Below are 26,536 nucleotides of genomic sequence, written 5' to 3'. Positions count from 1 at the left end.
AAAGTAGCACCAGACATAACAACAACCACCCTGTGTAGTTGGTAGCAATAATCGTCACCAGGTGAAAGCCCAAATCAGGGAGCAATAATAATAATAATAATAATAATGTGAAAAGTATAATATCCCGTACGAATATATTGTAAATAATGTCAAAAGTATAATATCTGTACAAAGATATTGTAAACAATGTCAAAAGTATGTCTACTGTATATGAATATATATTGAAAATAATTTCCGAAACGTATTCTGTAGTTGGTTTTGGGAAATGAACGGGAATTCTCAGTGTGGGCACCGTTCTTCAAGCCATTATCTTCCAGTCAATGCAAAACCCCTGGCATTGCTACTGTAAAGACTATATTGTATAAATAAATAAATAAATATATATATATACATCACTTTTGTATACAATAAAGATTATATATGTATTTTGTTGCGGGATGAAAATCTCTTTGTGTTTCAAGGTTTGAAAAATATCGAACACCGACTAATTGAACCGTTTAATTGTTTATCCACACCCACACACACAGGGGATTTTATCATCTATATATTCGATTTGAACCTGCATGCATCTGCTTTTTAATATCGACTTTGTATATAAAACGAATTATTTTTATTTGAATAGAATTCCATAATGTCAGCTTGCTGTTTGAGTACAGGTGAATAAATATGTGAGTACAGGCGGATCTTATCTCTTCCGCTTACATAAGACCTTCCTTGCAATTATACATATAAAACAAGTAGTGTTTTATTTATATATATATAAAACGAAACTATCAGAAATCAATGAAATATAAGGATTAACAATATTGAAGAATTTAGTGTGGTACATTTAGATTTTATGGTCCTCTTCAATAAACAGTTTAATAGGAATTCGCCCAATTTGGCTGTCGATTTATGAGTTCGAGAGTTTTTTGAACAGAAGCCAAACATTATCGAAGGCGATTCCTGTTGTGGTTACGGGGCTGGCATCCAACTGTTGTGGTTAGGGGGGTTGTTTGAGAAATGAGGTGATGTATGCTTAGTTTTAGTCACAGTTCATATCAGGAGTGATAAAGTTTCTCAATAATTATAGTAAATGTACAATGATTGTCAGGAACGTCATTCGTGACTCAAATATTCCAGTATGAAGTCAGTATGCTAAATAAGCATATAAGATGATTTGTAAAATTTTTATGTCTAACGGAAACTGCTTTGTTTCGCTTAAAATAATTGACCTTATTTTTGTGGATACTAGTTAAATTGGTAAGTAGAATTCAGTAATAATTAGGTTATTTATATTGCTTATCGAAGTAGTCAGCTGTTAGGAATACACCCATAAGATAAAGAATTCCTGAATTAGAAAGTGGCTTGCTATTTTTTGTAGTTATTCACTGAATTAATTGTAATGTGAAGGAAAAACATCGAGCTAGAATTGTCTTTTTGTGATTATTTATTATTATTTTTTTTTTTTTTCAGTATCAGTAAAATGCTTCTAATGATTTCTAAGGCAGTCGATTTCAACATTCCTAAGATTTAAAATGAGTGTACTGTCTCAAGGCTGCTGCTTTAGGCTAAGCGAGGTAGTTTAAGTTTTAGGCATGCTGCTATGCCAGTTTGCTTCTTGAATACACGCATAGAACAAACAACAATAAAACACCAATAAATTTTATGAAACTTTATTTTGGAAGCATCAAGCCTTCGAATGCATTTTTATAATATTTTACTGCAGGAGCCCTCTTAACTGAACTGTGTTACGAAAAGCCATTAAAGCTTAACGTTGCCAGACGATTTTAACTAATTTAACGAAGTTAACTAATTTCTGTCATCTTTCTTCTGATCTCACCTTAACATAGTATTTTAATAAATTTTATTTATTTTTTAGTTGAAATAATATACATATACATCACTCATGAAAATATGCATATTCAAAAGTTTACGCTCATTAATTATTGTTGACCTATCAAGCGGATCTTGTTTTGAGTGGGAATGGCTAATTAATTAAACATTTTTCATCAATTTTTTTTTTATTTTTATTTAAGCTGTTTTTTGCCCATACAATGAAATTGTTTAATGTCATTGTTAAAATTGCTTCAGAGATTGTTTTGCTGACTGGAATTAAAAGCTACTTAATCCTTTGCAATTTAAATATATTTGATTTGTAATGCATAAAAGCAAGTAAGGCTAAATCTAATGTAACAGCAGATTTACAGATCTATGTTCACCACCTTTTCTTTGTTCATATATATATATATATATATGTGTGTGTGTGTGTGTGTGTATTCATATTTCAGTTCATTTTTTTAAATTAAAATAAGTTGAATTTTACAGTATTCTGGATGAAAGAGCAGTCTGAATAAGAGAATTGCTGGATCTGTTGTAGTGATTCAGTATACCTTCATGATGGTTTAATTTTGGATCTAAACAGTGTCCCCCACCTTCCTCTGGGTGAAAAGGAAGTCACTTTAACACTACCTGCAATACTGAATTCAGAATCTAGCATTCAGAACCTTTAGATGGCAAGGGTTTAAAATTTAGGATCCACACATAACGCTCAACTTTCCCTGCTGGATGAAGGGAATCCATGCAAAAATTCAATGTTTAGTTGCACTGGTTCCAATGAGGTTTGAGGAGATTGTGTACAGACAAATTATTCATATTATGTTCAGACAGTCTTCAATTTAAATAACACTTCCTACAGTGCTTCTGAAAACCAGCATAATATATATATATATATTTTTAGGTTAAGGTTATTTGTTTTCTGGACCTTTTTGTCATATTTGAGCTGATAAAATAAAATAATTTTATTTTATCAACTCAAATAAGACAAACAGGGGTGGGCCATCCCAAGGGTGCCAGGGGTGCTAACGCTCAAGGGTGCCTGAAAACCTGAAACTTATATACACATATGAAGAAAATTTTAAAGGGGGGGGATGCCAAATTGTGATTTGCACCCGGGTGCCACATTCCTTGCAAACTCCCCTGGAGACAAATAAGACAAAAATCAAGTCAACAGGAAAATTGAATCATTTTCCTATTGATTTGATATATCATAATTGGAATGTGTTCTTTACTTATGAATATTAGGAAACAAAATTAAAATACAGACGTTACAGAAATATACAGAAGTTATATAGAAATATTACTAATAAATATAAATTTTATTTGTTTAGCTTGTTTAGCCTTTTGCTAAACAAATATAATTTTAATGGTAATACTCAGTCCAATTTTAACACAAAGTTTTTGAATTTAATGTGAATTGTCATGGTAATACTCATTGGACTGAGTATTACCATGACAATTACAAATTCTAAATTAAAAATTTCCCAATGAAATTTTTTTCTGAATGTGAGTAGTTTCTCTCTCCAGTTTAGTCTAAAAATGGTATCACTGTACTTATGAAATGAATGTAAATCATTTATAGTTAAAACTGAAAATAAAACAGTCACAATGGTTGCATATAATGTTCACTCTGAAGTAAGTATGTGCTTTGCAGTTTATGCCATTGTGTTATTGGCGCCTCTGTAGCCAGGTGGGAAGGAGCAGCAGTGCGTAGCACACGCTTCTTGATTAGACCGGGGTTCGAGCCCGTCACCACCAAATACGGAGGATGCGGAAAGGTCAGGGAATGACCACCGCATATCCCGGAGCAATATGGCCTTAGTTGCTAATGCTCCTAAAAACCAAATAAAAAACAACAAACATTGTGTTATTATTATATTTTTTTCCTTCTTCCCAATAAAATGATTTATGCATATTTCAGTAGTACAGTAGTGAAGTAACTTTCCCACTGAACAAAAAAGGCAGTAGATTAATCAAAATTTTAATTTATAAATTCTTACTGGTAATATTTAATACAATTTTAACATCAAATTAAAAAATTTCAGCTCAAACATGACAAAAAAGTTCCAACACACACACACACATATATATATATATATATATATATATATATATATATATATATATATATATATATGTGTGTGTGTGTGTGTGTGTATATACACATATATAATTGAAACAAATGTTGAACCAACAGATCAAGAAATTGAGCAAAGGCATATAAATGAAGAAATAATATGTAAATTTACACTTAACAGAACTGATTGATGTGATCAAAAAAAATTATATATATATATTTTTTTTTCAATTATCAATAAATTTTTTATTAATTTAATCAATTACATGCTTCTAATATATATATATATATATATATATATATATATATATATATATATCAGAATCATGGCAAGAAAGATGTCAAACAATCACCAACTTACATTGGTGATTGCTTGACATCTTTCTGTTAACTTCATTAGCTTTTCATTTTTGGTTGGTCTCTGATTTACAGCATAATTTTTATCAACTTGGCCATTCACCAGCATCCTAATAGTTTAATTCATGTAGTTTAACTTTGAAATTAATACTTTTTCTACTTTTTTTTTTTTTTGGTTCTGAAGTGTTGACAATATTTGCTGGACATTGTTTATATTGAAAGTTGGGTCATAGTTTTTTAAATTTTATAAAGTTCAAATAATGCATAAGATGATTTTTGTGGTAACAAAAATGCATCATCAGAACAAACTTAATGATGTAGGATTTGGCAGAATATTGCGCAATGCACAATGCATTATTTGGCCTAAAGGACCTTTAGAAAATAAGGTACACGAGGCCATTGTGTTATTGATTCATGTATTGATGCTGAAATAACTTTGTGTATACCAGTATCAGCATTATTTTATTAGTATTGCCACAATTCTCTTAACCTTGTCGCATTGGTGGATGAATGTATAGATACTGCAGTAAAATTGTAGTCAATTAACTGCAGCCAGGCCAGTACTGTAGTTTTAGATTTCTTCCCTGACAGATGTTTTGGTCACTGTTAAAGAGATTGTAGTATGAAAGGACAAAGTTTGACTTTGCAGTGGACATGCCAAAAACTTCCTGCCCACAGCACCTGAAACATTGCTCTGTCTGCATGGCTGTGCCTGATATGGTATTGTCACTGAGTAAGATCAAGCATTCTTGCAGTAGTTCTGGTCCATTTTGATGACATCCCTCATTTTATTCAGTGTAAGATAAGTGTTAGAATTGGCTCTTTTTGGGAAAAAGTCAGTAAGCAGGATGGCTTGTATGTACCCAAACACTGTGACTGTAATTTTTATTTTCTACATTGACAGTTCTGTACTATTTGACAGGCAATGAATGGTTTCATATACACATATGGTTTTCATATACAGTAAACCCTCGATTTAGCAGACTAATAGGGGAAAAGGGGTGTCTGTTAATGCAGAAAGTCCATTAAATCAAATGTAACCTGGGGCGGGGGGGGGGGGGGCATTTTTATTGTTCTTAATGTAAAAAAAAAGCTTTAATACAATATACAGTACTGTACAATATAAAATTATGTTGCAATTTGGCCTCTGATTTATGGATATCAGAAACAGTTTGTTTTTTTTACACCGTAAATTTCACAAACAGGTGCTACTGAGACGCCTTGTTCTAATTTCTCAGTTAGCCCTAATTTCTGTGCCACATTTAAGTTCACACGCTTTCTTTTAACTCCTTTATCACTTAATGCCATTTTAAATTGTAAGGATTGCAAAATTATTTAATAAATAAAGTCACAATTCAAAAATCATAGAAACACTGTATACAGCCTGACCGCACAATAGGTTGAGGCAGACTGAGACAGAAACAAAGCAAGTCGGTAGACCTGCAGTTTAGTGTCCTGAGTCACGTTCAGCTCGCAAGTCACTGCCTGCTCTTATCTGTAATCTGGGAAACCAACTATTTGAACATGTTTTCAGAAAGAATAAAAAACAATTTCCTGTATTTGATTATAAAAATAAAAGTAATTATCAAAACAATAATGGAAATAGGTAATTATTATTAAATTTTAATTAATAGTAACACAGAAGTTTTGTATAACCTAAAAAAAATAATATGGTCGAGATTAATATGTATATTACTGTATTATTATTTGTCCAGTCCTTTAAATCTGAAATCCATTATATTGGGGGCCATTAAATCGAGGGTTTCCTATACAGTAATATGTATGCCACCTGTGGCTTATAAAGAAGTTAAGCCATTCTCCTCAGTGTTAGTTTACTGCTACCATAGTTGTACCAACATCACATGCACATACAAAAATAGATGCGGAGCATTTTACCTGCTATTATTGCATGTATTGTTGCTCCATCTACAGGATGAAAAATAACGGTGAGATTTGTGAAATTCTGTTTTCAAAAACACAAAATGCATCCCATTAAATGTATGTCTACACTTTCAAACTCAAATAGGCCTGAAATTGCTGAAAAAAATATGCTTGAAATTGCTTTGGTTCTGATTTGTGGCCTATTTTGCATTTGAAATGACCACTGTGTCCTTGTATACTTTTCCTGAATGTGCCTCTTCATGGGTGCCTGACATATTCAAAAATTCCAGGTATTGCTCACACATGTTAGCATCTTTGTCTCTACATGAGCAAAGCATTTCAGCATCAATGGGTATCATGTAGACAATGGATTTCAGATGATCCCACAGGTAAAAATTGAATGGATTGAGGTCTGGGAAGTGATCAAGTTTATCCATTTATCAGGGTAATGCAGGCGCCTCCATAGCCAGGTGGGCAGAGCAGCAGTTCGTAGCACACTCTTCTTGATTAGACCGGGTTTGAGCCCATGACCACCAAATACGGAGGATGCGGAAAGGTCATGGAATGACCACCGCATATTCCCAGAGCAATATGGCCTTAGTTGCTAATGCTCCAAAAAAAAACAACAACAAACAGGGTAATGCTCATTTAGATAGTTCTGACTACTTGACTGAAAAGAGGCAGGTTGCTGGCATGCATAAACCATATATGATGTCAGACAGTAGGTGCAATGTAGCTGAACTCAGACTGAGAAAGTCCCTGAATCCTAACAGGGTGGGAGCCCCTAAATTCCAGTATGGTAGGAATTCCCTCAGTCTAGGTCACAAAAGGTTGTTCTCTGGCCTTCCTGAACTCTAGGACCAACTCTTTACTCTTTCCTGAGAAAGAGTAAAGATGCCATCAACATGTAGTTTATTTAATCATTTCAAAGCCTTATCAGTTAGATCACCATGCAGTTTCCTAGTTTCTAAATGCTACAATTTACAGAACTCCAGTCTTTCTTGATAAGAATATTCTTTTGTGCTCCTAATCATGTTGCTCTTCTGAGTGCCCTTTCCAACAGATCTGTCTCCTTCCTAAAATGGGATTTCCAAACCTGTATATGGTATTCCAGATGTATCCTAACCATGGATTTAAAAAATAATTGCCTCTGGCAAAGGTCCGACAGAACCTTTGCCAGAAACAATTTGTTGACAGAACTCCAAAGTTGTTCTAGTAGTAACATACACTGTTCAGAAAATTTCACATCAAATTGTATGGTTACTCTGAAGTCCATTTCATTATCAATAATCTTGAGTGTGATGGTACCTAATTTGGTATGTTTGGTTCAGACATTAACTACCTGCTCACCTTTTTATCATCAGCAGATTTGATTACTGCTATCAATTTGCAAGACTTTGGAATTTCTAGTATTAAATGTCAGCCCATCCAAATAATTTATCTGAGTCTTATTGAAATAGCCATATCCTAATTACTGTCATTAACTATTCTGCCCACCTTGTATCATCAGTAAACTTAGACATTAAACTTGATTTACTTAGTTCATGTCATTAATGAATATTAGAAACATTAAGATGCCAAGAATTGAACGTTGTGGGATCTCAATCATAACATTGTCCATGAAGAGCAGTGGCCATTATAGCAATGTGGTCTACCACCACTAAACCGTACCTTTATTTATAGGAGTAACTTGCCCCTAGTGTCACATTGCTGCAGTCAGTAGTAGTAGTAGTAGTAATGGAAGCATGTGATGCAAGAAAGCAAGCATATGAGCTTATGTAGCATCAGCCAAAAAAAAAAAAAACAATTTCACACATCCATTCCCTCTAAAATTTTTTGTCCCATTCCTCCTCGAATTTATTTAAGCTGTCAACTTCCACAACGACAGATGGAAGTTTGTTCCAGCAATTAACCCTGGCTAAAGGTAAATTTCCACACATCTATTCTATAACTGTCTTTCCTCAATTTGAATTTATGCCCCCTCAGGTTCATAATCTGAGCATGGGAAGAATCCCATCAAAATTCAGCGTGCTTAACCCATTCAAGGCCTTATGTACCTCAATCAGATCACCTCGCAGGTGCCTAGTCTCCAGCCGCTGCAATTTGCCTCTCTTGGTAAGAGGACCCCTTCGTTCCCCTCACCAATCTTGTTGCCCTTCTCTGTACATGCTCAAACAAATCTACATCCTTCCTAAAATGAGGCCTCCAGACCTCTACGCAGTACTCAAGGCGTGGCCTGACCATTGCCTTATACAAATGGATAATCACCTCCTTCCTGCTAGCAAAATCCTTGTATATCATTGACAATACCCCATGACCTGATCTGGCAGCCTGTCTGCATTGCTCAGAAAACTTCATATCTGACTGCACAATTACTCCCAGATCTTTTTCATTTTCTACCATCCTACGTATAGTACCACACAGTTGGTATGTTTCTCTGGAGTTACTTCTACCCATATGCAGTACTTTGCATTTGCAATGTTATAAATTTCAGTTGCCGTTTCTCAGCCCATCTGCCCAAATTTTCTAGATCCTGTTGCAGTAGCACACTGCCATTACTGTCATTAACAACCATGCCAACCTTTGTATCATCTACAAACTTCGACATTAAGCCTAATATACCTTCATCAATATCATTGGTAAAAATACAAAACAACAGTACCCGAACCCTGGAGACCCCACTAAAAACAGTCCATGAAGAGCAGCATCCATTGATTACCACTCTGTCTTCTCTCACACAACCACCCTTTTATCCATTGTAGCAACTTACCTTTAATATCATACTGCTCCAATTTGTACAACAAATTTGTCCAGTTTATACAACTATCATACATGTGATACAGTATCAAAGGCTTTGCTGAAACTAAGTATATATGAAAATTATTCTTTTTATCCAGTTCCTTTATGACATCCTCATAGTAGCTAATCAGATTGGCACGATCTGTCTTTAACATGATGTGATTGTCATATGGCTCCACTCTTATCAAGATCATCTTGCATTACTAAAGGTGCCTCCATAGCCAGGTGGGCAGGAGCAGCAGTGCGTAGCACACGCTTCTTGATTAGACTGGGGTTCAAGCCCGTGACCACCAAATACGGAGGATGCGGAAAGGTTGGGGAATGACCACCACATATCCCCAGAGCAATATGGCCCTAGTTGCTAATGCTCCTAAAAACCAAATAACAACAGCATTACTTAACCATAGTGCTTTAACTATTGCTTCCATTATTTTTCTCTTTCTCTAAAAAGTTTTTCACATGTGAAGATATAAAATATTTATTCAGTGTATCGGCAGCCAGTACAGGATTGTCAATAGTTATGCCATTCATATCTAGTTAACCAATGTGATTAACTACATTTATTTGCATTCTTACCCCAAGGCTTCTTATAATTTGCCACAGCTTGCCTAATCCTTGTTTATTCATTCAACTGCCATTTTCTGGAATAACCTTCCTTCATATGTATTTCCTAAAAATTACAGTCTTCAGAAGTTCAAGTCTAATGTCAACAAATATTCTCTCATCTTCTAAACCTCCAACCCAAGCATGGTACTAAGTACTATAGGTTTTAATACCTCTCGAGAGGTGTTTGAGGTTTTCATAAAAAAAAAAAAATCCTTTGAGTAACTTGATTATAGATGAGCTTTTACTTATGAGACTGTATCCCTTACATTTTATAATCATTCCAATTTTCTTCTTTGGCACTAAGCACATGAGATCATCTGATATCTGTTTTGGTCTAAGCCACATTATCTCTTAGTTGGTATAAAACACTTTGTAGCCTCTATGATTATTTATCAGAACCATTCCTATTTGTCATTTACACTTAATTCGCCCCACTTAAAAGAGGTTAACAATTGTCTGAGCCCACTATAATCATCTTTGCAAAAAAAAAAAAAAAAAAAATTCCCTTTGCTAAATTTGAAAACCTTGACAGCAGTTAATTCTTCAATATACTATGATCACTGCCACCTAAAGGTTCCTTAAATTGAAGATTCATAATATATGATGGGTCACTGATGATAATCAGATCAAAAATATTGCTTTCTCTTTTCCTCTTTAACATGTTTGTTTAAAAACCACCATCAAGAAATGAACTGCTACTTAGAGAGCTGCTAGCCCACAAATTCTAATTGATATCTGGAAACTAAAATCCTGCATGAAAAGGTATTCTGATTTGCTGGCCTACTCTATTTGTCTGTATAGTTTATTATACTTTTCACACTCATTTGGCCTATAATATTCATATTTCATTCAATTTATGCCATCAGACTGACATAATATACACTGGCCTGTGTCTCCTGGTTATACTTTAGACCCTGCTTCTTAACCAGGATCAGTATTGGGACCACTTTTTGATTTTCTTAAATGACATCAATGAAGGGATAGAGGATGTGATGTCTAAATTTGCAGATTATACAAAGATTGATAGAGTAGATAATGCCAACCAGAGCTTCATCAGAGTGACCTAGATTGACTTCAGAGATGGTCAGAAAAGTGGCAGCTATGCTTTAATTCAGCAAGGGGTTCACATCTGGTGAGTATGGGCTTGGCACACCCAGGGTCCTGAGCTGGATATTATCATTCTTCTCTTTCTTGATGATTCCCTTCTACGTCTGACTCTTGTTCTCTCTTTCTCTCTCAGGGTAATTCAGAAATTTTTTTATTTTGGCTGGTGCAGCATAAAGGAACAGTAACCCCAAAGTAACTTATACACTTGGAGGAACTGAACTTAAGTCAGTAGCGGAAGAAAGGGACTTGGGAATTACAATACGATCATACTTGAAGTTCTCCAAGCATCGTAGACAGGTTGCAAGGAAGGCTTACGATGTCCTATCAATAATTTATCAAACATTTGCTAGTAGAGATAAGATGCCATAATCCCATTATACAAGACTATTGTTAGACCACACTTGGAATACTGTGTTCAAGTGACCACACCTAAAAAAAGAGCTTGAGCTTCTTGAAAGAGTCCACAGATGGGTAACTTGCCTGGTGAGATCGGCAAAAGGGCATCCTTTTGAGGAAAGACTTCAGATATGTGTGTTGCACAGCTTGGAAACTAGGCACCTTAGAGGCAATAGTAAAATGAATGAGGATGAAATTTTCACGGTTGTACATGATTCTAGAACTTGGGGCCATAAATTCAAGTTACGGGGAGAGATGTTTAGACTAGATTGCAGGAAGTTTTATTTTAGCCAGCGAGTTATAAATTACTGGAATAAATTACCTACATGGGTGGTAGAGGCTGACAGTTTCAAAGGTCAGCTGAATAGTTACCTATGAGAGCAGGGAAATGCATAGGTTGTCTATTTCCTTTTCTTTTATTATTTATTAATTATTTATTTTTATTTATTGATTTATTTTTCTTTTGGGCTGGTGCAGCATAAGCCTTAGGCTTCCTTGCACCATATGGCCATTATTAAATACTAATACCAGAAGCATAGCTCCCCTCCCCTTCTGTGATGTCTCTCCTTTCTGTGCATATAATTGCCATAATAAAATTCTATATCCCTAATACGAGAATGACATAATTGCTTTTGCTTATCCACTAATGCAGGGAGCTTAGTAAATAAATTGGATGAGTTTGAAGTATTGGTTAAGCCATTAAATGCCAGCACTTCAAGCTCATCCAATTTATTTATTAAGCTCCCTGCATTAGTGGATAAGCAGGTATATATTATGTGTGCTTGTTTGTGTTTTTAGCAGCTCTTACGCAGCTCATGTAATTGCTAGTCCCACATGAATCTCCAGCAAGGTCTTATATGCCTCTTTCCAGGCTACTGTAAGTCACAATAGAAGCAATACAAGAATCAATTCCACCTCTCCTTATGGTTGTCATTAAACTATTAGTATTTCCCCAAAATGTTTTCTGACCTATTGATGCATATGACATTGCATCGATAGCATCAGCAAATATCCTGGCACATCTTCTACTCAAATGAAATTTTGTAGTAAGTGTACCCTTTTGGGTGACACATTATAGCCTTAGATGCTGATGCACCAAGAAAACACCAATCAAAATTAAATTAAAAAAAAAAAACTTGTTTCTTTGAATAACTTGGTTACTTTTCTCAGTATTCATTCCAAAAGATGAACAACTTTTTAAAATTAGGCCTCCAGGCCTGTATATAGTGCACAAGATGTGGCCTAATCAGTGCCTTATATAATGGGATAAACACCCTCCTGGACTTGTTGCAAAAATTGCTGTATATCAGTGACAGTACACTATAAGCTGTCCTAGTGTCTGTGCTACTCAGAAATCTTCATGTTGGACTATTCAGTTACCTCTAGGTCTCTTTAGTTCTCCACCACTTTGAGTGTGGTACCACTTAATTGTTATGTTATTCTGGGATTACTTCTGCCCAAATGCAGTACCTTGCATTTATCAATGTTAAACCTCAACTATCACTTCTGAGCTTATCTACTTCATTTTTCTGTATCATATTGCAGTAGCATAGCATACTCTGATTACTGACCATTAACTATCCTTGCCAATCTTGGTATCATCTGCAAAATTAGATAATAAGCTTGGTATGCCTTCATCGATATCATTAATAAATATTGGAAAGCAGTAAGGGTTCCAGCACTAAACCAAGGGTTCAGTGCTGGACCAAAGAAGAGCAGTGTCCATTTATAACCTCCTTCCATGTTCTGCCATTCAACCATCCCTTTATCCATAACAATTTGCCCCTAATGCCACACAGCTCCAATTTGTACAGCAGTCTCTCACGTTGAACAGTTTGAAGAGCTTTACTGAACTCTAAGTATAAATTGTCAAAATTATTTTTTGCATCCACTTCCTTTGTTTCTGCATTATAGTACAGTCAGTCCTTGTATAGCACGATAGTTGTGTTCCCAGAAACCCTCGTGCAATATAAACAACAGACCCTATGGGAAAAATAGGGTTAGGTGCCGACCACCCAAGATTGAACACACATTGGTAACCAAAACATTACCAAACACAATAAATAATCGTAATAAAATACTTACGTATTTTATAACGATTAAAATACGTAATAAAAAATAATATTATAATTTATTATTATTATTATATTATATTTTATTATAATATAATAAATAATAAAAAATACGTAAGTATTTTTTACGAATAAAATACTTACGTATTTTATTACGACTATTACGTAATAAAACGTTGCCAATGCTTTTGCTTCTATCATAAGAAAACTTGTTTTTTGTTTGATTTTTTTTTTTTTATCCAAACAGATGACAGCCGTTCCATCTCTTCCAATTCTTTGTGGCTTGATATAATGGATTTTAATTACACTTCGAGTTGTTCCTGCTATGAAAGTTGTTTTTATTTTCTCTGCATTCTTTGTAATTCTCGGCGTTGCCTCATTTAAGTCTGTAGCACGTGCAATATTACATGGTCTTTCATTTCGCTCAAAGCGTTTCACAATTTCATATTTTTTCTCTATCGCCAGATAAGCCTTACCGGGGAAACCCCGGTGGGCCGGAGGCCAGTGTGATTTTGGCCATAAACCATAGTATGAGGCCACTATAAATTTTCCCGGGTAAGAATTTTTGACCCAGTCCGCCTCTGTTTATCGATATTGCCTTTCTTTTTCTCTGAAAGTTCAGTGTCTTCACCAGGACGCTTCCTTTTCACACCTTTTAAGTATTTTACTCATTTTTAGGGAATAAAGCACAATTACAAAACGAGGAGGCACCCTTGATACACACAAACAAAGCTGCGCGTGTGTAGCAACTGAATAAACAACACCATAAATGCAGAGATACACTATTAACACCTCACATTTTACTAGAGCACATTTCTAGGGGTTACTACAGTAAAACAATAAAAACAATTTCCAGTTTCGTTCCTGCCAGTGGAATCTGTTATAAACTGGTAGTAAACTCGATCTAATTACATTTGCAATTATACCGATAGCTGGAATTGTGTTAGTTTTTACGTTATTATGGTGAAATGTGTTTCCCCTTCACTGATATAAAAAAACATAAATACATTTTCAGAATCTTCTCGTCATTCCTATCTGTGTTGCGTTCGACTGCCATTTCTTGTAAACACAAAGGCGAATCGTGCATAAGTGAATTCGGTTCGTGTTATATAGGATATCGTTCCCCTATTTATAAATCGTGTATGATCAAATTTGTGTAGTGTAAACACGTGTTATACGAGGACTGACTGTACCTTAAATATTCTTTTAGAGACATGGTGCTCACGTATATCAAGAACTGGAATTTAGTGAAATAATGAGCACTTAAACCTGCGTGAGATGTAATTTGTCTTTAATTTCTTAAAGAATTACAGATTATTCTAAGACATTTCATGGTTCTTCCTGTACCACTTCTTCATTGAACTCCTGTAAAGTCTCACCAAGTTGTTGTTATTTGGTTTTTAGGAGTATTAGCAACTAAGGCCATATTGCTCTGGAGATATGCGGTGGTCATTCCCCGACCTTTCCGCATCCTCTGTATTTGGTGGTCATGGGCTTGAACCCCGGTCTAATCAAGAAGCGTGTGCTACGCACTTGCTGCTCCTGCCCACCTGGCTATGGAGGTGTCCACATACCAAGTATCGTCCTTACAATACTTGGTATATGAGACTGACGGTATTGTAGAGACAACATTAGCGGAGTTCTGATAAAGTGATACAGGAAGAATCACAAAATGCCTGAGAATAATCTGTAATTCTTTAAGAAATTAAAGGCAGATTACACTTCACACAAGTTTAAGTGCTCATTAAAGTAAAGTAAAGTAAAGTGCAGCCATTATCAACCCACTGCAGGATGGAAGCCTCCTCAACAATTCATGCTGAGGGAAATGGACCATAATCTGCCACGCTGGTCCAGTGCGGGTTGGCAGATTGACCGTATTCAGCAGTCAGGGGCTTGAACCCCGGTCTACTCAAAGAGCGTGTGCTACTGCACTCCCGCTCTTGCCCACTCGGCTACGGAGGCCACAAGTGCTCATTATTTCACCAATTCCAGTGCATCGTAGTATCAAACCAGATTGATCACTCATTAACAAATTCATGCTGTGACTGCCATATATCTACATTTCTGTGTAGGTAATGTTGTATTGCTTCTTTAATTAGAGACTCCATTATTTTCCCTGGAACAGAAGTAAAGTTGACATGACTGTAATTAGTCACTTTGCTCTTTGATCCCCATTTGTAAATGGAGAGATTTTCACATCGTTAATCTGCAGAAACCTCTCGTGTGTTCATGGATGCTTTCATAATTATGGCCAAAGGTTTGCTTGTATCTTTTGCTGCTGCTTTTAATTATTGAATAGATCCCATCAGCCCCAGGTGCTTTTTTCTACTTTAGCTTCAGCAATTTCTCTTTTACTCTCCTAGTTTTCAAAAAATCAATTTAGCTTCCAGATATAACTTGGTTTATTTTTGGCATTCCCATCCTTGAAAAAAATTTTTGCAGTAAATTTAATAGTAGTAATGGTAAATGATGCAAGAAAGGAAGCTTATGTAGCATCAGCCATAAAAAAAAAAAAAACCCTGAACATTTCACTCATCCATACCCTCCAGGAATTTGACTAGTTCTTCCTTGAATTTATTCAACCCATCCACTTCCACAACAACAATCAACCACCTGCTGGCTGAAGGCAACCATATCTATCCTGCAACCAGCCTTCCTCAACTTTCCTCTCGTGTGTAGTCTCAGGAAGTGGAAGAATGTCGCTAACATTCATCTTACTCTATCCATTCAAGGCTTTAAAGACCTTAATCAGATCTCCCCACAGGTGCCTAGTCTAAAAATGCTGAAATTTGCAGAACTAATGCCTTTCTAAGATAAGAGCAGTTTTTGTTACCCTGACCAGTCTCATTGCCATTCTCTGTACCTGTTCCAGAACATCTACATCCTTTCTAAAGTGAGGCCTCCAGACCTGTATGCAGTACTCAAAATATGGCCTAACCATGGCCTTATACAGAGGTGGTAAACACCTCCTTATCCAGCTAGCAAACTTCTTGTATATTATTCACAAAATCTCCCTTATGAGCTGTCTTGGCATCATGTCTGCACTGCTCAGAGAATTTCATGTCTGACAGCACAATTAGTCTTAAATTTTTTTCATTCTCTACTACCCTGAGTGTAGTGCCACACAGTTGATAAGTTACTCTGCGGTTACCACTACCCCAGGTGCAGTACCTGACATTTGTCAAGGTGTACTGCATTTGTCAAAGTTAAACTTCAGTTGCCATTTCTCGGCCCACGGACCTAATTTTCCTAGATCTTGTTTCAGTAGTTCACCCTGCCAACTTTGTATCATCTGCAAACTTAGATATTAAGCCTAATATACCTTCATTAATATCATTGATAAATATTGAAAACAATATTGGGCTCAGTACTGAACCCTGGGGAACTCCACTAATAACATTAGTCCATGAAGCCCATTGATAACCATAACCAAACTGACTCAACATTGCACTCGTCACCCATGTCAACTGGAGGCACTGCCTTAGATTTAATATTCTTCACTAAGAGCATAACTCCTCCACCTCTCCTGTCCTGTCTGTCCTTCCTGTATACATTGTATTCCCCTTATATAAATTCACCATCACTTAAGACTAAATGACACCGTGTTTATGCTGTTCCTACAATGTCTGAATTTGATGACTTAATCAGTACTTCAAATTCATCAAATTTATTTACAGTGCTCCTAGCATTAGTGTACATGCAAGTGTACATGCACGTGTTCTTACTCTTAGTTACTCTAACAGAGTCCTTGTATTTATTTGTTCCATGATGATCCACAGCAGGGCCTGACACCCCAGACATCTTGCATCCCAGGCTGCTGCATATACCAGTAGTAACAGGGCAAGAATCACTTTTGCCTCTGCCTGTGGCTCTAGTTAATCTATTAGTCTATGTATTCTCCTCCCCCCCAAAGCTAGCAGTTTTCTGACCCACCTGTCTCTGCCTCAACAGCATCAACAAATATTCTTACACCTCTATTCAAGTGTATTAATGTGCACAGACCACGCTGAGAAAAATTCTACCCGATGAGCTTTGCACATTAATTGACAAGGCTCTCAACATATACTCCTTCCTGTCGTGTCTGAGGAGGAAGGAGTATATTTCCAAATTCAATCCTAACCTGCAACTTTTTTCCAACATTGCCCTCTACTTGTTAAGTAAGCCCTCAGATCCTCTACTCTTAATATCATTAGTGCCAACGTGTACAGCAATATCACCTTTTGTGCCATTAAAAGATAGCTGCTCTGTAATGTCATCTTCATTTTGTCCCTGGCAAAATGTGGATGCTAAATGTTTATTTAATTTGTCAGCAGCCTGAACAGGGCCATCAATGGATATCTATTGGAGCAGTGTGATTTATACATTTTCCCTCTAGTGTTTACAACTGTTTGTAAAGAAGTCTACTTTTTTTTTTTTTTTTGCATTCTTTGTCAGAACCTTCTTTTAATATAATTAAATCATAATTTCCTTAGCTTACTTAACCTGCTTATTGACTTGGTCGTAGACTAGTTTGTACTCACTATAGGTTTGTATGCCCTGATAATTTATGAACATTCCATGCATTTTTCTTCTCTGCTGCTAGTCTTATTAGTTTGTTTGATACTGTGAACTCTTAGTTGGTATAAAAATTGTAGCAATTTCTGACTACCTTCTGTGTTCTACCAGTGATTACTTCCCTGAATGCTTTGAATTTAGAATTTGCAGTTGGTAACATCATCAGTTTGTGCCACTGAAAGAAATTTAAAAACTAAGACCATTGTTGTTGCTTTTGTGAAAGAAAAGATTGTGGAATGACTTGGAAATGATTCTTTGTAGTTATTCTGACAAGACTGAGAATTGACCCATAGCAAAAAAGCCTGCATTTTTGTTAGTGATGCTGCTCCATACATGATATAAATAACATCTGTATTATAGGTTTCCAATTACAGGTTTAGATTTTTTAATAACCATTTACAACCGATATGAACTTTAGCAATAGACAGAAAATGAAGTTGGAAATTTGGATACAAGTCAATTGTGATATGCTGTGTTCTATCTTGAACAGCCTTAGCACATTCATTGGAAAACCAAAGTTAGGATAAAGGACAAGAGTTTAGGTTTGAACGAGAAATTAAAAGATTTTTATCCCTATGATAATAACTTCAATGATATGATATGAACATATAGTGTTTTTGTTTCTAACAGCACCAGGGGTTTCCCCCATCTCCACATGATATCATAATGTCACATATCTTAAATGTGTAACTAGGAATTAATTTATACCTTTGAAACAGATATTGAAATTAGAAGATTTAAAACAATAGATCCAACCAAGGGAAAGAGGAATCCTGCAGATCATCCCATTTTGCACTTATGTAATGCCAAACAACACGGAGCTGGGCATGGCCATAGGAGAGATTCTCCACTGAGGAGGAGACCTTCAACAAGTTTTGAACTGAGGATACCTAATATTAACTGTGTACTTAGAAGAGTTGTTGGTGAGGAAAATATCAAGTGTTAGATGTATGGTATCCTAGTAGGTAAATGAACAAGTTGTGTAAGATCATTAATAATGGCTGAATCCTCAACTATACTAGTTGTGTCCATGCAACTAGAAATCAAAACTTGCTGTTGGAGTTGCGAACAATAAATTGTCATGTAAAAATTACTCTTTTTAGGAAAGGTTTCAGAGGTTATTGTTACCTCATCAGTGAGCAGTTGGGACTCAGTTGTGACTTAATTCAACAATATGAGAGATGCCAAAAGGTGTGAGAAGTTAATTCCTAACATTATATAATAAACCATGATATTAAAAATAAATAATTTGCTTTGTGACAAATTAGTAACATTATAACACAAGAGTAAGCGTAATATGTGATTTATGCCAGTCTTTGATTGTCTGCAGCATTTCCAGTTGGTACAAAGAATGACAACTTGTATGGTTGGCGTTACAGCATTGGTATTTTAAGTCATATTGCACAATGGTGTATTATGTCTGCGTGTGTGTTCAGAGGCTGATTTGTTAGAAGTGAGGGCACAACTGATCTAGGGTGATCCAATTAAACTGCAACTCAGTTTGCAATACAACCTTGAATTTTCATTAAAAGTAATCCACTTATCTCTTGTAGGCATGCATTTACTCGTTTATTTGATGAAACTAATATGTTCATCAGTAGTACAAATGGATTTCTCAATGTTACCTTGTTTGGATAAAATGACTTGGATGCAAGGGACCGTTTCAAAATAAACACGTTCCTCTTGCAAAAAATCCGTATATGCACTGCACTAATACATGTACTGTTCCTTAAATATCACTGCTGTTACTGTATCACAATGAAACTGCCTTCCACCACCTGTCTAAAAATATCTCATCCCATATCCAGTAATATCTTGTACTTTGTTGGTGTAGTGACCATGGTACCCATTGTTAACCAGTGTGTTACAAAATAAATGGTATAAAATGAAACTATAATCCTATCAGCTATTTCCATAATGTCACATATCTTAAATGTGTAACTAGGAATTAATTTTATACCTTTGAAAACAGGACATCTTTAGCTCCATGATTCTGGAATGAAATTATCTCTGAATATAACTACTAAAAAATAAAAAAATAAATAAATATTTATGTGAAACAAATCTTAAATGTTTTTTTCAAAATAATGTTACCTATACCAGTGTGTTTTATGTATTTTATAGTGTTACTACTATTTTGATTGTATTGTGTATTTACAGTTATGCTGTGCCTACAAATAATAGCTTTAGTGAAATATTCTAATGATTTAATAATTATGTTTTAATAGAAAGTGATAATGTATTAGTTCATTTTAACAAATTATTTTCAGTCATTTACTAGAAAATATTGCATGTGACTGCATTAAGAAATATTTATAAGGTACTACTGTATCACTATAATCTTGGTGCTGGCACTTATGGAAAAGACAACTTTGCTGTTTTCACAACCTAAAGATGAATAATAGACTAAAGACAGCTATAAAGTGACTTGCATGTGGCACCATGACTTTAGTGTTTATGTGAAAGAATTTTGGCTGCTTGCCATAAAACTTTGTTTCTGTATGAATAAAATATCCGGGTAATCTAGTTTTTTTTTAAAAAATGTTTCGAAATAATTGAAACATGATACACATTTAACAATGGAGACTAGTGTTAGAGAAAGTTTGCAGATCTCAGCTATTCACAGAACTAAACATTGATTTTAATAGTTGTGTCATATCAAAGTTTTGTCTTTTTTTTTTTTTTTTTTTTTATTGGGGGAGCCTTGAAATTATAAACTTATTTCACATCATGTATTTGATTGTACTGGATGAGAATTTTGGCCAGTTAATTAAAAAAAAATCTGAGACATTGGTATACCTAAATCCATATATAATGCAAAATTATCCTATACACCTTACTTCAGAAACAAATTGGCAGGCTGTTGCCTATTTGAAGTCTTACTGTCATGCACTTGCGATTTTTTCCACTGGTTTTTTTCCCAAAGTTCTTGAACTTGGAGAGCCTGAAATGGATTCATGAGGTTTGGGGAAAAAATATAAAATAAATAAACTTATTAATATTAAACTTGAATTTTTTCTGTAGGTTGTAAGTCACTCGAAGTTTATCGTATTTGTTAATAGTGTTCTTAGTATTTTAACTCTGGTTATTTGATTTTAAAAATTCAGTTTATTTGGAGTTATAAACATACCTATTTGTGTAGTACGATAGCTTAAAATGAGTTGTATTATAAACTGTCCATCCTTACTTTCATCCCTTGTGGAAGTAAGGATGAAAAGAAGTGTGGTTGTTGGTTTTAGCAATACTACTGATTCCTCAGATTGTGTTTTCTGTACAGATTTAGGCATAAGACAAAGCTATGGCTTAGAGCCCCCCCATGGTTTCCTTTTGTGAACATAAAAATCTAAATTCTGTAATTACATCTTTTGAGGCTTCTTTACATGCTTTGGCTTAGTGCCTTTTCATATCTGAGCTGCCCAAAAAAAACTAGAAATCATAATTTACCTTTAGGACAATAGGTAAATTTTGTTATTCCTTAATTTTTTAAATTCAAGTTTGGATTACTAAGTTATTTACAACTATTGTGGATTTTAAGGTAGACAGGAAAGAAAGATTGTGAATTTCAAAGCAAGTCAGTTGTGCTCAGTTTTTTTTTTATTTGAAATGGCTGTAAGACATCTGGAAAACCAACGTTTAGATAAGGGCTTAGTTTAACATTCTTTTGGAAAGAAATGATTTTGCTGATGTGATCAGGGCATGTGTTGGGTCAGGTTTAAAACTTAGTTCAGCCAGCCTAGAAAAAGTGGAACAGAAATCATATTACTATCTCATATAGTATTAAAAATACCAAACAATAGGTAAACTTGCAAATTTTTTTTTTTAAAAGCCGCATCAGAAATGTGATTTCTCTGATGCCCACTAGGAAGGGAACATGTTCAAATGGCTACTCCATGGAAAAAACACTGGGTTTGCAATAAGGGTGCAACATCAATTTCCTACATGCTAAAAAAAAATGTCTTGCCACAACATAAATTAATTTATGATTAGTGTAAGCAGCTTGGAAGCAAAGGTACTATGGAAAGAGTCCAGATCATCTCCTGCACTACTGCAGAAACAGTATAACATGTAAGAGAGGCCTTTCAGCAAAGCCTATAAAAGTCCACTTTTAAATCATATTCAACTTTTGAGTTGAATATGCTTCAAACAATGATTTAGTGTACTCTATGAAAGCGTTTACTTTTTAAAGCTTAAAAGTAGCAGTTAGGCATTTTTAGTCTACGTAAAGTAGACTAAAAGAGATTATTACGAGAAATCATTGGCAAAGGATGCAAAGAAAAACAGCAAAGAGTTCTTTACTTATTAAACTCTAGAAGGAAGGGGTTGAATCAGATTGGTCCACTTGATATCGATGGTTCAACTGTTGATGATCCTGCTCAGGTAGCTAACAAACTGAATGAATATTTTGCATCTACATTCACACTTGAGGAGTTATTAAGGGAGAGGAATGCCAGAGGTGTATTAAATTCTGGTGTAAGCTAGATAATCTTGTAATAACTGAGAGTAAAGTGGAGGAGAAATTGCTTAAGATAAACATAAGAAAGGCTCCTGGGGTGGATGGAATCTATCCAGTTATATTAAAGGAGGCAGCAAAGGAAGTAAGCAAACCCTTAGCCATAATTATGACAGCTTCCTTGGACTCAGGAGAGGTACTCATGGACTGGAGATGTGCAAATGTGACCCCAATCCCCAAAGGAGGATCGAGGGGAGACAGGTAATTACAGACCTGTTAGTTTAACTTCTGTTCCAGGGAAATTAATGGATGCACTGGTTAAAGAAGCATTGCAGGATCATTTAGACAAGACTTCAGTTATAGCTCGGACACAGCATGGGTTTGTTAAGGGGAAATTGGTCTTGTCTGACCAATTTGATTAGATACTATGATGTAGTCACAAAGGAACTGAATGCAAAGAATAATTTTGATATCATATATTTGGATCTTAGAAAGGCTTTTGATACTGTTGCACATGGAAGACTGCTGCACAAATTGGAGCAGTGTGGCATTGAAGGCAAATTGCTTCTATGGATAAAGGGATGGTTGAGTGGGAGAAGACAGAGTGGTAATCAATGGACATTGCTCTTTGTGGACTAATGTTATTAGAGGAGTCTCCCAGGTTTCAGTGTTGGGTCCATTGTTGTTTTCTGTATTCATCAATGATATTGATGATGGTATATCAGGCTTACTGTCCAAGTTTGCAGAAGATACGAAGGTTGGCAGGGTTGTTAATAACACTAATGACAGTAAGCTGCTGCAACAGGATCTTGAAAAGTTGAGCAGATTGGCTGAGAGGTGGCAACTGAAGTTTAATATTGACAAATGCAAAGTACTGCATATGGGAAGCAGTAACCCCAGAGTAATGTATGAACGCTCTGGTACTACACTGACAGTGGTAGAGAGTGAAAAGGACCTGGTGGTAATTGTGCAGGTGGATATGAAGTTTTCTGAGCAGTGCAGTCAGTCTGCAAGAGTAGCTCATGATGTGTTGTCAGTGATATACAGGAATTTTTCTAGCAGGGATAAGGAGGTGATTATCCCCTTGTATAAGGCAATGGTCAGGCCACACCTTGAGTACTGTATATAGGTCTGGAGGCCTCATTTTAAGGATGTAGAGCTGTTGGAACGAGTATAGAGAAGGGCAACAAGATTAGTGAATCGAACAAAGGATTGCTGTTACGAAGAAAGGCTTAAGTTTTGCAAATTACAGTGTCTGGAGACTAGGCACCTGCGCGGTGATCTGATTGAGGTGTATAAAGCCTTGAATGGTTTGAACATGCTCAATGCTGATGGGATTCTTCCTCTTGCTTAGAATAATCACCTGAGAGGGCATAAATTCAAATTGAGGAAAGACAGTTATAGGATAAATGTGCGGAAGTTTGCTTTTAGCCAGTGGGTGGATGATTGCTTTAACAAACTTCCATCTGTCGTAGAAGTTGATAGCTTAAACACATTCAAGGCAGAACTAGACATACATTTGGAATGAGTGGATGGGTGAAATGAGAAGGGTCTGTTTTTTTTTTTTTTTTTTTAATTTTTTGTGGCTGATGCTATATAAGCTTGCTTTCTTGCATCATGTGCCCTGCTAATGCTAAAGTAGCTTTGTTACTAAATCAGAAGAGCCTGTTTTCGGTAACAAAGCCACTTTTCACTTGAGCAGAAGAGTCATCCCACCACAACATTTGGTTGGTGGGGGGGGGAAGTACCATGAGAGCATGAACCATTTTTTTCAAGTATGAACTTGGTAAGAATTTTTGGAATTCCCCAAAAATAAATGCCTTATATAATTTCACATCATCAGATTTATAATATTTTCTTTTTTTATGTAAAAGACAGTTGGTGGAAACATTTATCTGGAAATGCTGAAGAAATGTCTTATTTATTCCTCAATGTTTTGAAGATTTTGCTGATTTTTATTTTACAGCATAGCTGTGTGTATACAAGAATATCTGAATAACAGTTACCTCAGCAGTTGATACTGAAGATGACATGTGGTGTTCCTGATTCCTGAGGTCACTGGACTTAGCACCACATGATTTTTTCATGTTGATTGTGTGTGGGGGGGTGGTGTAAAGGATGCCATGTTTGTACCATCATTTCCATGAAAAAAAGGTTCTGACGGAGCCTTTTTCTCATGGAATTCTCAACCTCGTGTTGTTTAGCATTACAAGAATGCAAAATGAGATGATCTGAGGAAATTTTTTTCTTCTTTTCCTTGGTTGCATTACTGTTTCAAATCTGATCTCAATATTTGGTTAGATCGTGTCAGTAAAATTATTCTTGTAGGGATGAAATCCTTTATTCCACACTACACCTTAAAATCTTGTCCTATATTTAAGCCTTGGTTTTCCAATAAATGTTCTAAGGCTCTTCAAGATAAGAATGTTACCTATTGCAATTGGCTTGTATCCAAATCTCCAGCTTCATTTTCTGCCTACACCAAAGATCACAACAATTATAAAGCAGTTATTAATCAGTTCAAATGGTAGTTGAGCATTCTGGTCTCTTGCCAAAGGTATTGACTGCAACTTTTGCCCATCTCCATTCCCACCTCTGTCAGAACCAGATGGTTCTAATTCCACTTCAGCCAAAGATAAAGCCTGCTAGCATCCTGCTTTTCTTCTAACTCATGTATTGATGACCTTGGGAAACCACCTACCATTCCCACTACACTTTATTCAATGCTTCCTATGGTGTTCAATCAAAAGGATGTCGGAAGGATTTTGAACAATCTTTATGCTAAGAAAGCTCCAGGTGCTGATGGTATTTCTCCACTTATTCTCAAAACCTGTGCTCCTGAGCCCTGTTCTGTGTTTCCTTTTTTTATCTTTCTTATTCCAAAGGTATTTTCCCTTTTGCTTGGAAATTTGCTGATATCCAACTAGTTCCAAAAAAGGGTAACAACTCCCATCCAATTATCGTCTCATTACACTTCTATTCTTTCTAAAGTAATGGAGAAATCAATTTACTGCCAGCTCATAAACTACCTAGAAACCTTCCATCTGATCATTGATCATCAGTATAGATTCTGTCAGTGTCAATCCATTGGCGATATTCTGTCTTATATTACCCATCTATGGACAGATTCAGTGGAAAAAGTTTGGTGAAACTCAAGCAGTTGTGCTTCACATTTCAAAGGCTTTTGATTGACACTTCCATGTTATGATTTGCCAACTGTTATTTGTAATTGGGTATCCTGTTTTCTCTCTGACTGCTCACTGTGAGTGATGGTAGATGACTCTGTGTAGAACACCAACACTAATGTTGGTGTTCTCCAAGGTTCGGTTCTTTCTCCCACTCGTTCCCTCTTGTATATTAATGACTTTCCGTTGACCAGAAATCCTATCTGTAGCTTTACTGATGATAGCACATTGCATTGCACTGCACCTACAGTTTGAGAAACCTTTGCCCTGCATAAAACAGCTTCAACTTCTCGGATATCCATTACCAATTCCTTTCAAGTGAGGCAAAGATAACTTAGTTGATTTCAATCCTTCTAAAACTTAGTCCTGTGTTATATCTCACAAAAATGATTCTACTGCTCCTACGTTTATCTTCGAGGACACTCCAATTTCTAGGAAAGATCATATATCTCTATTGTGATTACCCTGAATTCTGATCTACCTTGGTATTAGCATATCATAAATATTGCTTCCTCTGGATCTAAAACACTGAGTGTTCTCTTTTGCTCTTTTGTACAAATCACAAATCTGCCGTACTGTTAACTATTTTTCTCATATCTGGGGTGGTGCTTGATTAGACCGGGGTTCGAGCCCGTCACCACCAAATACGGAGGATGCAGAAAGGTCAGGAAATGACCACCGCATATTCCCAGAGCAATATGGCCTTAGTTGCTAATGCTCCTACAAACCAAATAACAACATAACAAAAATAACATCTGGGGTGGTGCACCCAAAACCTTGCTCAGGTTTCTAGATTCCATTCAAACGAGAGCAGTTAGGTTAATTAATGACATCTCTAACAAGTCTCTCCACTCACTGTCTCAGATGTTCTGTTCATAGATGATGATATTCCATGGGCACTCTTCTTCTCAATTGTCTTCTATTATTCCTGATTTGTCTTCCAAACCAGTTCAAACACGTGCAGCAACCAGTCAACATCCTTTTGCTGTCCCAACTTCGAACTCACAGAGCCAACTTTTCTTCTTCTCATTTATTCATTCAACTTCCATGTTCTGGAACAACCTCCCTTCATATGTATTTTCTTGAAAATTACAATCTATAGAAATTCAAGTCTAATTCAACAAGTATATTCTTTTATCTTGTCAACCTTCAACTCATGCATGGTTTTAAGTACTATAGGTTCTTGTCGTGCTTAGGGCTCTCATTAAAAAAAATTCATTTTCCACTACACTGA

General features: G+C 35.7%; 1 protein-coding gene across 1 annotated transcript in view; it reads left to right on the top strand.

The window, feature by feature from the left end:
- Window positions 1-891: 891 nt before the first annotated feature.
- The window catches only part of LOC150077779 (E3 ubiquitin-protein ligase RNF19B-like), a 233,072-nt gene continuing 207,427 nt past the window's right edge, over window positions 892-26,536 (top strand). The window contains exon 1 of the mRNA XM_090385368.1: window positions 892-1,242. The gene's annotated coding sequence lies outside the window, so the exon portion shown is untranslated. The remainder of the gene's footprint in view (window positions 1,243-26,536) is intronic.

Source organism: Mastigoproctus giganteus, chromosome 11 (assembly GCF_048544385.1).
Source record: "Mastigoproctus giganteus isolate SK-2022 chromosome 11, ASM4854438v1, whole genome shotgun sequence".
Taxonomy (NCBI): Eukaryota; Metazoa; Arthropoda; class Arachnida; order Uropygi; family Thelyphonidae; genus Mastigoproctus; species Mastigoproctus giganteus.
Note: the sequence above shows the minus strand (reverse complement) of the source record. Positions and strands in the feature narration are given on the sequence as shown.